Here is a 15,646-nt window from a genome sequence, read left to right as displayed (position 1 = left end):
AAATAATATTAATAATTTTTTTTCCGGCCTCATATTTGTGCTCCCAAAATCACTATTCTGATTTCACTGAAAACGATCCGTTACATTAATAATCTACAAACACTAGTGGTTCATCCAAAACTAACTAGCAATTTATTTGCAAACTTTTTATTTGAAAATACTGGTGGTTACCCACAATTTTTACTAGCAGTTCATTTGCAATTACTGGTGGTTTATCCATAATATAGACTATAGGAATGGATGAGTACTGTGGAACTCTTATTGTGGAGTGTAGCAAAGTATGAGTAGAAACTTGTTATATTAAATATGAATTACATTGGCATGCATAAGCATGCTCAAATAAACTATTAAATTATGTTTTGTTACACAATTGTGATTTATATGAGAATTGTTATTTTGTATGCTTGGTCTACTGTTTTGCACTGGTTTTCTTGTAATTGGACTCAAATTGAGCTTCTTAAGCTCACCCCTCTTAATTTTCATCTTTTCAGATAACTCACAATGTTAAGACACAAATTCGACATTCAAAGGGCTCGTCTCGGTTTATTTTTTTATAAAAGTATTTTAGGCTTATTATTTAGGAACTGTATTGTTTTATTTAAATAGTGACATGAGATTTTTAATTTGGGGTTTATTTAGTATGCATGTCGTTTAAATTGATTTTAGGATGTCGAAACATGGAATTTGAGTTACTTTTGAATGCAAACCAGATTTTTAATTAAAACTATGTTGAATTTCACTTTTCCGTTGCATTATTATGTAAATGAGATTTGAAAAACATATAAAATTAGAAATCAACTTTTACAAAGTAATCATTAAAATTAACCGGTTTTTGAAAGAAATTATACCTTTTGGAAACACACTGAGTTTTTCTAGTAAGGTAAGCAAATGCTTTAACAAGATTGTTTTATAAACTCCAATAGTTTTACTTGGTCATTTCGGTGGCTTATGTAACCTTCAGAATCTGATCGTAACATCTAAGTCGGGTTAGAGAGGTTACAAATAATATGTCATGAATCCTAAATTTAATAAAAGAACTTTTAGCATTAAGGTGTATGCTATTTTATAAAAATATAATTTCTTTTACATGAATTTTAGGAAGAATGAAAAAGAGGGATGTATTTATAATGGGTGTAAACAAAATGACCATTTAACTCAATAAAACCTACATATACACAGAAAATACTAGCCCTAATGACCATTTAATGAGACATTTCTTTATATTAACAGATAATATATATACATAACAATTAAATATGTGTTATTATAAACCTTTTAAAACATAAGAAATATTTTAATGTGAGGTTGATAACGTTTTATATTTAATTTTAAATAATGTATAATTATCGCATGGGTTTCATTAATAAATCCTTTTAACATTATTAAATATTAATAAAGTGCATATAAAATAATTTTAATGTATTAAAATATTAGATAATTGATGTGAGGAGATCATTCTTATTTTAAAATTATTTCAGTTTTGTTTATTTTATATTAAAAAGTAATTTTAAAAGATAAAAGAATTGTATTTATTTTAAAAATTATTTTTGTGGGATAATTATTAGGATAATTTATTATATTTTATTTAAAAATATGTGCAATAAGTGAATGAAATAATGTTTTTCATTTTACTTATTAATAATATGTGGTAAGCCCATTGAAAAAGAAATTTTAAATAGAAAATATTTTTTCATTTTTAATCTAATTTTTTTCATTATTTTCAATATAATGTTTTAATTTATTGAATGAAGAAATAATTATAATCAATCGAATAAACAACGATTTATGGATAAAATAAAATTAAAAAATCAAATATTTACAATTTTAATTTAACAAATATATAAGAAATAACCTATGAGAAATTACTTATAATATTATTTAAATAATAATATATTAATATTCAAACTATGATGAATTTTATATTATTTTAATATTAAATATTTTTAACATTAATATAATTATTCTAAATCAATTAAATATCTTCAAAATATTTTATAATTATATTAAAAATTTTAACATACACAATTAACTCGTTTCACACTAAACAACTTAAAAGGGTTGGAGGAAAATCCAAGCCGCCACTATGCCTAACCTATAGGTAGGTCTAATATGAAATATAACAGATAAAGTAGATAAATTTTAATGAAATGTGGTTATTAGAGGACAAAGAAAAATACTCTCTTAATTCCAATAAGTGATGGATATGATAATATGAAAAATAAATAGTTAGAAAATTTTAATTTATGTTAAATTTGTCATGCATGATTTATATGAATAAAATATAAAAATTACGGCTAAATCACTAAATTATTAATCATATAAAAACATGAAATAATATAAAATTACCTCTGATAAAACAAATAATATAAAATTACCTTAATTTAATATAAAGGAGGGTGGAGAAAGTTACTTTAGCCATATGTTTGTTAATGCTGAGATGGTTGTACCAAACTTATCTTTTAATAATTCCAAAGATGCTAATTCAATGGTGGTGAAGAATACTAACCCAAATTTAACATTAGGGGATATATTGAAGTTGTAAAATTAGAGTTAGACTTAATCTCTGTCCCGTTATTGGTTTTTTGGGCCCTACATAAAATAATAAAATAGGGTTTTAGGTTCTTTAAATGTTGGAGAAATTTTTTTTAGGTCCCTTAAAAGTTGGTAAAAGAAACTTTTTGAATCCTTCAAAGCTAAAAAAAAGAATAAAAACTTTTTTTCTTTTACCTTTAAAAGTTCAAAAAAAAAAGTTTAAGCCCCTTAAAAACTAGAAAACAACATTTTGAACCCCTTATGCCCTGAGTGGCCGCACCTCTAGACGACATACAGGGCCGAGTCGTCTTAATCTTAATGTTAATTTATTTAGATTCATGTCAATTGAATTTTAGTTTTATTAATATGGGCATTGTTGTTAATACAGGAGAACATGAGTTCGAATGTGCTGAAGCGCATTATCCTCCCATTTATGGGTTGAGGAGGGGTATGAGTAGTTCTAGGCTTTGTGTGAAAAAGAACAGATATGATCAGAACCTATAATATATTATTTTTAAGATCCGTACATTTTTTTTTACTTTTATTGTACCTTAATTGGTATGTCTCGATATCAAATTTAAAAGAAAATTTTGATACTAATTAAAAAAAAAAAAGAAGAAGAAAAAGAAGACTTGTTTCGATTTACTTTTCTAGAATGAAGCCCAAATAATATAAAAGTGAAGTTGTCATTAAACCTTAATCGTATAGTGAGGGGTTAGTCCACATTTCACAACTCAACTAACCTTAATTTGATGTCTTCTAAGAGTCTACAAATTTTGATTATTGGAGTTGACTTGAAATATAGACCCTTTACCATCTATAAATACAATTTGCATTTCAATATTTCCCCCTAAATCCGAGCCCTCCTTTTGCGACAGGAACCAACCAGAAGCCGACCGACGCTGATCTAATCAAAGATGGGGAAAGTCTGCTGCTCGAAAGTAAAAGAAGGGGACATTTTGGGCTCCCTTTTGGACTCCCTCGAGTTCCTCGTGATGCTGGTTATTGCTTTCATCCTCATAGTCATCTTCTTACCACCACCACCACCGCGGCGAGCTGTACGCATGGAGCGGCGTCTTGGCTGAGAAGTAATCAGGATCCTTCATCTTCCATTGTCACTTGCTTGAGTTAGTTCGATGATGTTTGTTTTTGTATTGTAATCGTATCACAGTCGTTTGTTTAACGTACTCTATATTTATTATAAATTTTGGCATGCTATACTTTATATTATATATCAATTTTGACATATTCATGATTTTGGTGAATTATTTGGGTAATGCTTTAATAAATTTTCATATTATATTCATTTTGCTCAATCGTATTATGTTAAAAATTATTGTGTAAGTTTTAGTAATGAAAGGCTATATAATCTTGACTTTTAATAATGGACATTGATTATTTAAGTTGAGCTCGAGCTGAATGGACTTAGCAAAGAGTGATAAAATCTTTGAGGCCACTGTTTCTACTCTGGGATGGAGTATTAGATTTTGATTCCTAATCTTTGCTTAATAATTTTTAAGCCCCTTTCTTTAAAATGAAATTTTTGTAATTTCGTTACAATTTTTAGAGCGTTTTTATTTTGAGTCACCTAAGCGTTAAATCTCTAACGACTGTTAACTATGCATGTCACGTCATGTTTATGTTTTTATTTTAGTCACCTAAAAAATATTTTTTTAAGCAATGATTGGTGTAAAAAAGGATAAAGGATCAAAGTGAAAAGGCGGTAGAAGTTAAAATAATACACAAAAATTATCAAATTGTATTTGTTTATCCCATTGTCAAAAATTTTAAATTTTTTAATATTTCAATTTTAAAATTCAAAAATAAAATAAATTAAATAAGTTATTGAAAATTGTTTATCCATTGATAATGTCAACCGATTTATTACTATAATATTGAAATTAATTAAATTAATCTCCGAAGTTTAAATTTTTATTTTTCGTTTTAAATTATCCTTAACGGAATTAACTCAAATAATTAATTATAAAGATTTTTCTTTGTTTTTAGCTTAGCATAGAAGATTTAAGTTCATATAATCAAAAGAAATTTGTGTTTCATCGACAATTATTAAGGATGAGTTATTTGAGTTTATTTTAATTTGGAAACATAAAATAAAATTTAAAATTTTAGAAAGAGATTATTTTAATTAATTTTAATATTATAGTAACAAATCAACTGACACTATCAAGGGATACAATTTTTCAATAATTTATTTTTCAATGATAGTAGTAGTAGTAGTAGTAGTAGTAGTAGTAGTAGTAGTAGGGTTTAAGGATTTAAGCTTTAATTTGGTAAGTCAATCAAGCCCTTTTCTTTTAATTTTGATGTTTTAAAAGCTTTAGAACAAAATTTTGTTGAAATTAAGTTGAGGTTTTGGAGATTTTAGGTTTTTGAATATAGTTTATGTTGAACAAAAGATGAATTAGGGATTTAATTGAATGAATTTCAATTTAGAATTGATAAAAGGATTAAATTGTGAACTAAGCTATAAGTTTTATGTTTTAGGGACTAAAATTGAGGAAAATTCGAAATTAGGAAAATATGCTGAAAATTTATTAGTTAAATATGAATTTGGATGAAATTTGAATAGAAATAGAGTGTGAATTGAATTAGAAAAGTAAGTAAACTTAGTTAGGATTAAATTGAGAATAAGGTAGGAATCGATTAGAAATTCAATTATTTATTATAATTAATGCTATAATTAATAGTGTAAATTATTATTATTTTCGTAACTAACAAAGAATCAGAGGCATCGGCATCGGCATCGGCATCGGCATCGAAAGGAAAGGAGAAAACTATCGAGGACTAAAACGGGAGATTTACAGTTTGTATTACTATAATTCAAATAACTTATTATTAAATGCTATATTTAAATTTATATGTATGGTAAGTGAAATATAAGGTAAATATTATTATTAAGTTGAAAGAAATTCAATTGAATGATGAATATATGTGTGGAATTGAATTGAATATATTGACTTGAAAAATGGAAAAGTGAATTTTGAATTGAATTGTGATTGAAAGTGAAAGGGTGGAATTGAATTGAAATGTGAATTTAGAGACCCTATTAGCTAGTCGGGCTGAGTCGGATATAGTTGGCATGCCATAGGATTAGAAGAGTTCAGGGATACTTCGACCTCGAGTCGATGAGACACTAGGTGTCACTATATTTCTTCGAATAGATTCGATGAGGTACTGGGTACCAACTTTCTTCGGCTTTGCCGATGAGACACTGGGTGTCAACTATTGCTTCGAACTATACGATGAGGCACTGGGTGCCATACTGGAGTGTTTGGTTGGATCCGTGTATCCGCCAAAGTCTGAGTTTTGTTAATAGGGTAAATAATGAAATGATAAACCGAATGAGTTGATCAATCAGCTACTGAAATGAGATGAAAAAGTTAAATTGTGAATTGAAATGTCATACGAAATTGGGGAATGAACCTAATGTTCATGATGTGTCCAAGTTTAAATTGTGGATATATGATATTAATTAATGAATTGTTATTGTTAAAATATGAAATTTGAATTTAAATTTGTATGTATGATTTATGCTTTACATGTTTATTACTGTTATAATTTGAATTATGGTAATACCACTGAGTATGAAATACTCAGTGTACGGTTGTTTCCGTGCGCAGGTCGATAGAAGTCAAAAGTCCCGGTTCAGTATCCAGATCAATCCCAACTTCAGCATAACTTTGGTGATGTATTTTTCCTTTGGTAAATGTGGCATGTACTTCAGTTTTATTAAAGAGTCTTGTAAGTTTTGGTTGTAAAGAATTGGCCTATAATATATGAATGATAAATGAAACGTTAAGTTATAAAATGGTATGTTTGGTACTAAAACTGAAATAGAATGAATGAAGTTTATTTATTTAAACAATATATGCGAATATTTATTTAGTAAATTACTAAGTTAATGTTTAAGATATGTTTAGGTTATTTGAATATGAAATTGTATGAATTGTGAATTGGTTGCGCTTTGAAATTGCAGGAAGGTTAACTAATTATAAAAGGGTTATATTGAGTTTTTTTTATAAAAAAAATCACATAAAATAAAATAATGAAGTCAATTAGTAAAATAAATATTTTTATGAATTTAAGATTATATTATAATATGTTTGTTATTTATTTAAGAAATTATTTGTAGATTGTCTGATATGTCCGGTAATGTCTCATAACCCTGTTTCGGCGATGGATTAGGGTTAGGGGGTGTTACAGGTTTAGTCCTTAAAATTATCTTTAAATAATTAATTAAATTATTAAAATAGTATAATCAAGTTTTTTTAATTAATTAATCTAAAACGAAACTTGATTACGAGATTTAATTTGAAAATAGTGTGTTTTAGTTGAGTTAGGACCTAATTGGAAAATGGGCAAAATAAATTAAAATATTAATAATGAGACTTGTTTATGAGTATTAATTGTTGACACCATTTTTTTGTATAAAAACGGGGTCAACTTGAATTTTGAAAACGAAAGCGAAAAAACGGGAGTCACCACCAATCTTTTTGATAATGTGTGATTGGATCACCTTGAAAAATGATTGTTTTTAATAAACAGTTTAATTTTATTAAAACAAAGGGTTTGCTCCACGAAATTCAAAAAAATAGGTTCGGGAGTCGGTTACGTACGAGGAAGGATTAGCACCCTCGTAACACCCAAAATTGGTACCTAGTTGATTAGCTAATGTCTTGATGTCGAAAATTGAAAACTTTGAAAAATTTTAAAAATACGATCCTTGTATTAAAATATTGAAAATTTTTTAGAAAAGAAACATATTTCACGTTATTCGAGAAAGAGAATCATATCCAGTAAGTTAGGGCACAATGTCTCGAATTTCCGATACGTAAAAATGCTCATTTAAAAGATATTTAGTTATCTCGGATTTAAAAAAGGGATCACGACCAGTAAGTTAGGATACGATCTTTTTAATTCCCGAGATCGTTTAAAACTTGAGTTTGAAAGGATTCACGTATTTAGATTTATTGTGAAAATCGAAACCCAGTAAGTTAGGGCACGACTCCCTCAAAAATCTAAACATTGAATATTGCATTTATTATTTTAGAAAAATTTTCGTCCCGGGAAAACAACATGTCATATCCAATGCGTTAGGACACGACGTATTGAATTCCCGATAACGATTTTATTTTTTGAAAGAATAATCTCGATTGTTTGGATTCAACGAAGAAAATCGGAACCCAATACGTTGTGACTCGATTCTTTCGAAGATCCCAAATACCGATTATTACTTATATTTTTTTTAAAAATTCTTTTTTGAAATCTAAATAATGAAAATGTAAATGAAGAAATAAACAAAGAAAATGTATAAAACTATAAAATATAAAAGATATATATATATGTGTGTTATAAAATATGAAAATATAAGTATTTACATATATATGAGTAGATTATAAAATATAAGTATCTACATTATAAGAACGTGTATATGTACATAAATATAAAAATTCTAAGATAAAACAATGTGCATATATATATATACTTATACAAATTAAAAAAGTATGTACGTACATATATTATAAAACTTATTCACATATACATACATACTTGAAATTGTAAAATAATAACAAGAATATGTATATATAAGCATATGTGAAACAGGAGATGTACGCATGTATGTATATAGATACGGATGGTAGAAACATAGGCATATAAATATAAATACTTAAAATGTGTATATAAATACATACATATATAAATTATAAAATAGATAATATAATCATGTATATATATTATTAGATATTAGACATATATACGTGTATATATATATAGTAATATTTGAAGTAAAAAAGGCAATAAAAAAAACAATATCACATTCAAATGACAAAATAACCAAAAATAAAGAAAAAGGATTAAAATGCAATTTAAACTAAATTGACAGGATAAATTAAAGAAAAAATAAACCAAACGTAGGGACTAATTTCAAATGCGCGAAAGAAGTGAAGGATTAATTGGGGAAATATCCCGCACCAACCAGTCGGCGCCGTTCCAAGGAAGTGCATGTACATGGTCTGGGGATTAAATTAAAACAAAAGGAAATTTTGCGGCCGAAATTGCAAATAATAAAGGAATCGCATTGAAAATGCCATAAAGGTAGAGGGGCTTATTGCGCAAATATCCCCTCAAGCCTAAACACGCGGATCCCTGTGCTGGAGCAGGTCGAATTTTCGGGCCAGGAGCTAAACGACGTCGTTTTGGCGTTTTAAAGGGCTGAGCAAAACGACGCCGTTTTGCTTCCCTATTTAAACCAATTTTTTTTCAAAAACTTCCCTTTTTCTTTCGTCAAAAAAAAATCCCCAAAAATCCTCTCAACTCTCCCCTTTTCTCTCCGAGCGCCGGCCAAGGGTCCGGCCGAGAGCCACCGCACCGGCACGGGTTGCTTGCCGCCGCCATGCACAGTGGTAGGAGACCAAAGTTTCCTTTTCTCTCGATGACTCTCCTCGGCCTCTGGCGCTCGGTGATGACAAAAAAAAGGTAAAAGGCTTCTCATTTTTTTTTGTTTTTTATATGTTTGTGTTAAAAAAGAAAAAAATAAACTTGTAAAAAAATGATAATAGTAACAGTAAGTAAAAAAGAAAAAAGAAAACTGAGCAGAAACGGTGATGCTCAACCTTTTTTTTTTATTTCTGATCTTTGTAAAAATAGGGCTCCTCCCCTCTACAATGGCTTTTTTCAATCGGTTTTATACCGAAAATAATACCCCCTCCCTCCTTTACTTGTTTGTTTTCTGTTTATTGTTTGCAGGTAAGTGATGTTGATGGAGCAAGTGGGCGACGGTGACAAGCGGCGGCAGTGTCAGAGGGCAGGTAGCTGCGGCACTAGGGTTTCAGAAAAGCTGAAACCCTAGTTTGACTTTGGGTTTGCTGGGCTAGGATATTGGGCTTCGGGTTTGGGCCATTGGGTAGGTTTTTAGGTTAAAATTTGTAATTCGGCCCTGGGTCAAAAATTGGGTCCTACATTAATTATTATATATAAACTAAAGTGGAATGTGTTAAAAACTATAAAATTAAATAAGTTAATAAAAAATGAGTAAATGTGTAAGCTAATAAAGAATATGTAAGTTGAGCCCGAAATAAATATATTTAATTGACTAAAATAAACAAGAAATAAGACATAGGTTGCATGGTTAAGTAATAGTGCATCCATCTTAGAAGTCATAAGTTTAAACCTCAATCTTTCCATTTTTCTTCCTTTTTTTTTCAACAACCTTTAGGATAAAAACCATACTCGAGTATCCTTTTAAATTCGGCCAAAAATAGGGGTATTTGCAAATTGTCACCCTTTGCTTCCAATTCTTTCTTAACTAGAATTCATATATTGTCTTTCTTTAGAATTATAATCACTGTTAAATATCAATAGCCTAAACATCATAGTTGATCTTAAGTCTCAAAAAGTAACAGTAACCACAACCTAATACAATTAATTGTATTACTATATGCAATTTCTGTATCAAATTTTAATATTTTAAATCTGATTATAGAAGTTATACTTTATTCCAAGATACAATAATTTTACTTTTTTAAAAAATTAATAATTTACCATTTCTAATAATTTTATAACTTTTCAAGTTTTTAAATATATTTTACACTTTTTAAACAATTATATATATAATTTTATTCATATTCCTTTTGTAATTTTTTTATATTTTAAAAGATCTATTAGTTTTTTTCGAATGATGGTGTCATTATGACATCAATGTATGCCACATGGAAATTTATGATTAGCTAGATATTCCTACCGGTTTTTTTAACATCCAAAAGATTGAATGAGGAAGGTCTGATAACATTTTGGGATTGAATTGTGAATGTTGAATAATGTTAAGGACTGACGTAAGCCAGAAAAAAACTTTAAAGATCAAAGCGAGAAAAGCAATATACTTTATGGCTAAAGTGTACATTAAACTTAATAAAAATAATTCATAACATCAAATGGAGTGTGGTAAAACAGGATGATTATGAATATATCCAACGGAGTAAGCGCTAATAATGAATGTGGCAATATGTTTATCGAGACTGTAATAAAATCGCGATGCTCTAGCTAAGCATGCGTTAGCAATTCCTATTGGACTCTACTGTATTTATCCACTTGATGAGGTGTTGCCCTTACTTGCTTCTTCTTCTTTTTTTTTTTAATTAAGATATTTTTTATATCCGTTTTACTATATATAAAAATTTATAGCTGCCATTTTCAATAATATACTTCTATGATTTAAACTCGAGTTCTGTTATTAAGAATGTAATGCATTTACTAGTAAAATTCTATTTAATTTTACCACTTCATAATAATCTTCAATAGAAATAAAAAGTCATAAAAGAACTTTCATTTGATCTTACCGCTACATATTAATCTCTCGATGAAAAGCCATATAGGAACCAAGTTACGGCACATGGTGTTGACAATGTAATCCACACTCTTTCTTCTTATAGCCAACCTCTGAAATTCAAACATAAAATGGAAATGATTAGATGATTAAAAATAAACAATTATACTAAGTGGAGCAGCATAGACACAAAGTGAGAAGACGGCACAAATCCATCCCACCATCTTTAAAATTAAATGGGAGGATAAACACGTTTCAATGCACTTGAACTTACATTTTCTAACACTGACAACCGTACCGATGTCAATTGAACTAAAACTCAGTCGATAAAAAATAACATTTATATTATTATTTCTTTAATCTATAAAAAAATAGAAATTATTAAAAGTGTGCTTGGATTAAAATTTGTCTAAGTTATTATGTACGTGATTACTAAAATAAATTCTTATATATATTTTTAAAATTTAAACATGTTTTATTATTTTAGAACACGTGTCATTATTCTATTGGTTGTTAGTTCAAAATCTAATAATTTAGTCAAGTACCAAGAAAAAGGGCTTAATTCATGATTTGGTCCCTAAAGTAATTACATAATAATCATAATTAGCAAGTTTTGTACTTTTTTTTTAATTTAGTCCTTTTTAACCAATTAGACATGTAATCAGTAAAATTTCTTAACGAAATTTTCATGCGAAATTCCTATTATACCATAGACCACAAAATAATATTAATAAATTTTCTTTGTGGTCCCGAAATCACTGTTCTAATTTCACTGAAAACGATCTGTTACATTAACACCATGTTTGGTTGGGTGTATTGGCATAGCCAATACACCCCTAATCAGTGGGCCCCACTTAAGCCCCCTTTATTTCATTGTTTGGTTCATGGTAATGCTATTACGGGTGTAATCCATTACTGCCCTAATCGGTGAAATTCACTGATTTCTAATCCGTCCCTTTTGCTCAGTTTAGGTGCTGCTTCACTTTACCCTCCCTGTTTTACCCTCTGCCTATTCTTTTCCCCTTTACCGTCAGGAAGGAGATTCAAGATGAGACGGATAGAGAAACTGGCCGAACCAAGCAAATCTTCAGTGTTCCAATTCATCTTAGGCGTTATCATGTTCTGATTCATGTTTCCTTTGACTTAGATATTGAAAGGCAAATCTTATCAGCTGAAATTCCCTTGGGTTGGTGTCGTGAATCGCTCACAAGCAGATATTAACAAGAATGTTGATATGATTGCTACTCGACGTAGAGAGCGTGAGTATTTTTCTACTACGCCTGAATATAGGCATCTTGCTCATAGAATGGGTTCTGAGCATCTTACTAAGATGCTTTCAAAGGTAGTCTATAAGGCATTTATTTCTTTTTTCCTTTTTTTTGTACTTTTTATCCTATACTTTCTTGTAAAGGACAAGATGATACTGGGTTTAGTGCTATCTTTTCTTAAGTTGTATTAACTTTGTCATCTTGGTTAATGTCTCAAAGATTTGGAAACCTGTTATCAAGTCTAGAATCCACGGCATTCAGTCCCTTATTAATAAAACAATTCTTGAACTTGAAACCTAATTGAGTCACCTTGGAAAGCCTATTGCGGTGATGTGGGTGTAAGTGTGCTCTTGTGTGTGGATTTTGGAATTCTTTGGCTATTCCACTTGCAGTTGATTATTAGTTATAAGCTCTTTAGGAATTCTTGATGATCGAGATGCTTATCTGAGGAAGTTGTACACAATTATGGAGATTTGCCGTCTTTTTATCAAAATTTCGAGAACATTTGGATGGGGTGTATGTATCACGTCTTGTTTTACCTTCCTTAATACACTGTCTTTAACATCATTCAATTTTGCTAAATTTGTTAGAGATTTTGTCTTGACTTTCAATGTTGTTCACAGCGTCTTGGTGGTGATAAGGTTTACAATGTTTTCGACAACCAACTTTCTGCTGCTTTGAAAAGGTTGCAATTTGACAGCAACTATCAATGGAGAATATTAGGAAGCTCATTCTCAAGTCGATGGAAGTGATGGCTATCAACCACATTTAATAGCTCTGAACAAGGATACCGTCGTTTGATTGAATCTACTTTAGTTACTATCGAGGTCCAACCGAGGTTCTTTGTTGATGCGGTATGAAAGTAAATTTTAGAAAAATGCTATATCTGTCATATTCAATTTGGCATGCCAAGATCATCTGGTTTTCTTTTTCTTTCAAAGATCGATTCGGTTTTGATTCTTAAAAACATTTTTTTCTTTCAAGTATCAAGATTCTTGATATCCTCTACTATTTAGTTGTCTTACATGAAAAATGTTGATAATTTTAAGCGATATTAAGGTCTCGGTTTACTAGGGATCATGTTGGTCATAGTCGATGCTTCAAATTGGATTGATTTCATTTGTTACATTTTTCGAGTCATTCAATTCAAGGATCTGGTTCACAAGGCTATGAGTGAAACTCCGGTATGTTCCCATCTTTGCTTATATTGTTCATGTACCAAAGAGATTTTGCCTGCTATTTTCTATCTTTTGACATTGAGTTTAGTATTCTTCAAGGTTTATAAGAGTCAACATGGTTTGGTTTTCGGAGTTAAAGCAATATCCCGCACTTTCGAGTAGAGGTGGGAAATGCTACGATCGAGTCTCTTGAAAGAATGAGGATCGAGCAAAAAGCAACACTTCAATTGGTTGATATGGAATGTTGTTACCTTACAGTTGAGTTCTTCCAAAGCTTCCTCAAGATGTGGATAAGGGTGGCGATGCTACGCAATCAATATTTGACCGATACAATGACTCCTACCGAGGAGAATTGGTAGGTTCATATACACAAAAGTTGAGGATGGATCTCAATTGTTTGAAACTTAATCGAAGGATACTATTATTCAATGTATTTTATTTCGATAATGGGTTTCTAACAATGTATGAGCAGGAAGTACAGTTTTGTCTTACGTAAATATGGTCTGCGCTACTTTGCGCCATTCGATTCAAAAGTCCATTGTTTATTGTCAAGTCCGTGAAGCTAAAAGAAGCACGCTTGACTTTTCTACACGAATTGGGTAAACCGGAGGTGAGAAATGTCCTCTCTTAACCAACTTCATCGTGTTTACTTATTTTGGTGAAACAGATGATCGATGAATGATTTCGGAAATTTCTTTTGTAGCAAAAACGATTATCGGCATTAATGAATGAGGATCCAGCAATCATGGAATGCCGATCCGCTCTTGCGAAGAGACTGGAATTATATAGGAGTGCACAAGCTAAAATCGATACGGTCGCTTGGTCGAAGTAAGAGTGGGTAAATTTAGATCCATGGGGCATGGTATTGGGATCTGTTTTGTTGCATTTTCGTTAAAGCAATATATTTTTTACCATATTTTAGAATGCAAACATCATTTGTTGTGTATTCGAGTTTCTTTAAAGTCAGATATTATGCAAATGTTTTGCCACTTTATCGCTTATGTGATTTTTCATTCATTAATTTAAGCATCCAAACACATTTTGAAAATAGCTTGAGTCGACCCAAATACCTCTCGATTTTTTCTTTTTTCTTTTGCAATTTATTAATTTAAGCATTTTTAGATAAATTTTAAAATTACTAGATAAATCCTCTTCCCATGCTTCGGAAAATTAGTCGTATTTTGACTAAGATATTTATATTGGAATATAATGATTTGATTCTAAATTAGTCATATTTTGAATAAGATATATAAATATATAATAATTTGACTCAAGAAAATTAACTTGGAAGGTTTTTCGATATAATGTTCGAATCACTCAACTTCTAAATACAATAATACAAACATGCAATAAATTAATACATGATATAAAAATAATATCAAAAATAATATGAAAAATAAATTAATACATGCAATAAATTAAAGCATATAAGCGATGCATAATTCAATTTTAACCAATTCAAACAATGTATTCATGATTCATATGCTAATTTCATTCACTATCTCATTTAGCAATTCAATAAAAACATGACATTTCTTTATCGAATCTACTGATTCGCTAAGTTTCCATATCGACCCTCCAAGCTTTTATAAACTGATTCGCATGGTCTTTTACATGCTACTGATAATCACATATCACATACATGCATTAGTAGCACTATTTCATATTATCAAATCAATTCAAATATCATTTAATCGATTCAAATTTTATTATTTTAAATTATATTTTATAGTATTATATATTATGATTTTAGTAAATTCATATAATAATATTTAATATTAATAATTTTATTAAATTATTTATTTTATTAAATTATATTTAAAAATAATTAATTTAATTTATATTTTATAGTATCATATATTATGATTTGAGTAAATTCATATAAGAATATTAATTATTTAGAATTTTATTAAATTATATATTTTAATTATAATCTATTTAACAATAATTATGTTAATTTATATTTTATAGTATCATATATTATGATTTGAGTAAATTCATATAAGAATATTAATTATTAAGAATTTTATTAAATTATATATTTTAATTATAATATATTTAATAATAATTATGTTAATTTATATTTTATAGTATCATATATTATGATTTCAAGAATTCATATAAGAATATAATTTATTAAGAATTTTAATAAATTATATATTTTAATTATAATATATTTAATAATTATTATGTTTAAATATGATTAAATTATTTATTATTGATATTAATAATCTTATTAAAATTTAAATAACAATAACAATAATCATTTACCAAAACAAATTTATGCTAAGGGTATTCTAGTCATTTTAGTTTTTTCCATTATG

General features: G+C 28.7%; 1 pseudogene; it reads left to right on the top strand.

The window, feature by feature from the left end:
* The first annotated feature begins 2,898 nt into the window (after positions 1–2,898).
* LOC105793084 (dynamin-related protein 12A-like) lies at positions 2,899–14,258 on the top strand (annotated as a pseudogene).
* The last annotated feature ends 1,388 nt before the right edge of the window (positions 14,259–15,646 follow it).

This window comes from Gossypium raimondii, chromosome 8, assembly GCF_025698545.1.
Source record: "Gossypium raimondii isolate GPD5lz chromosome 8, ASM2569854v1, whole genome shotgun sequence".
NCBI lineage: Eukaryota > Viridiplantae > Streptophyta > Magnoliopsida > Malvales > Malvaceae > Gossypium > Gossypium raimondii.
This window is presented reverse-complemented; position numbering and strand designations above follow the sequence as displayed.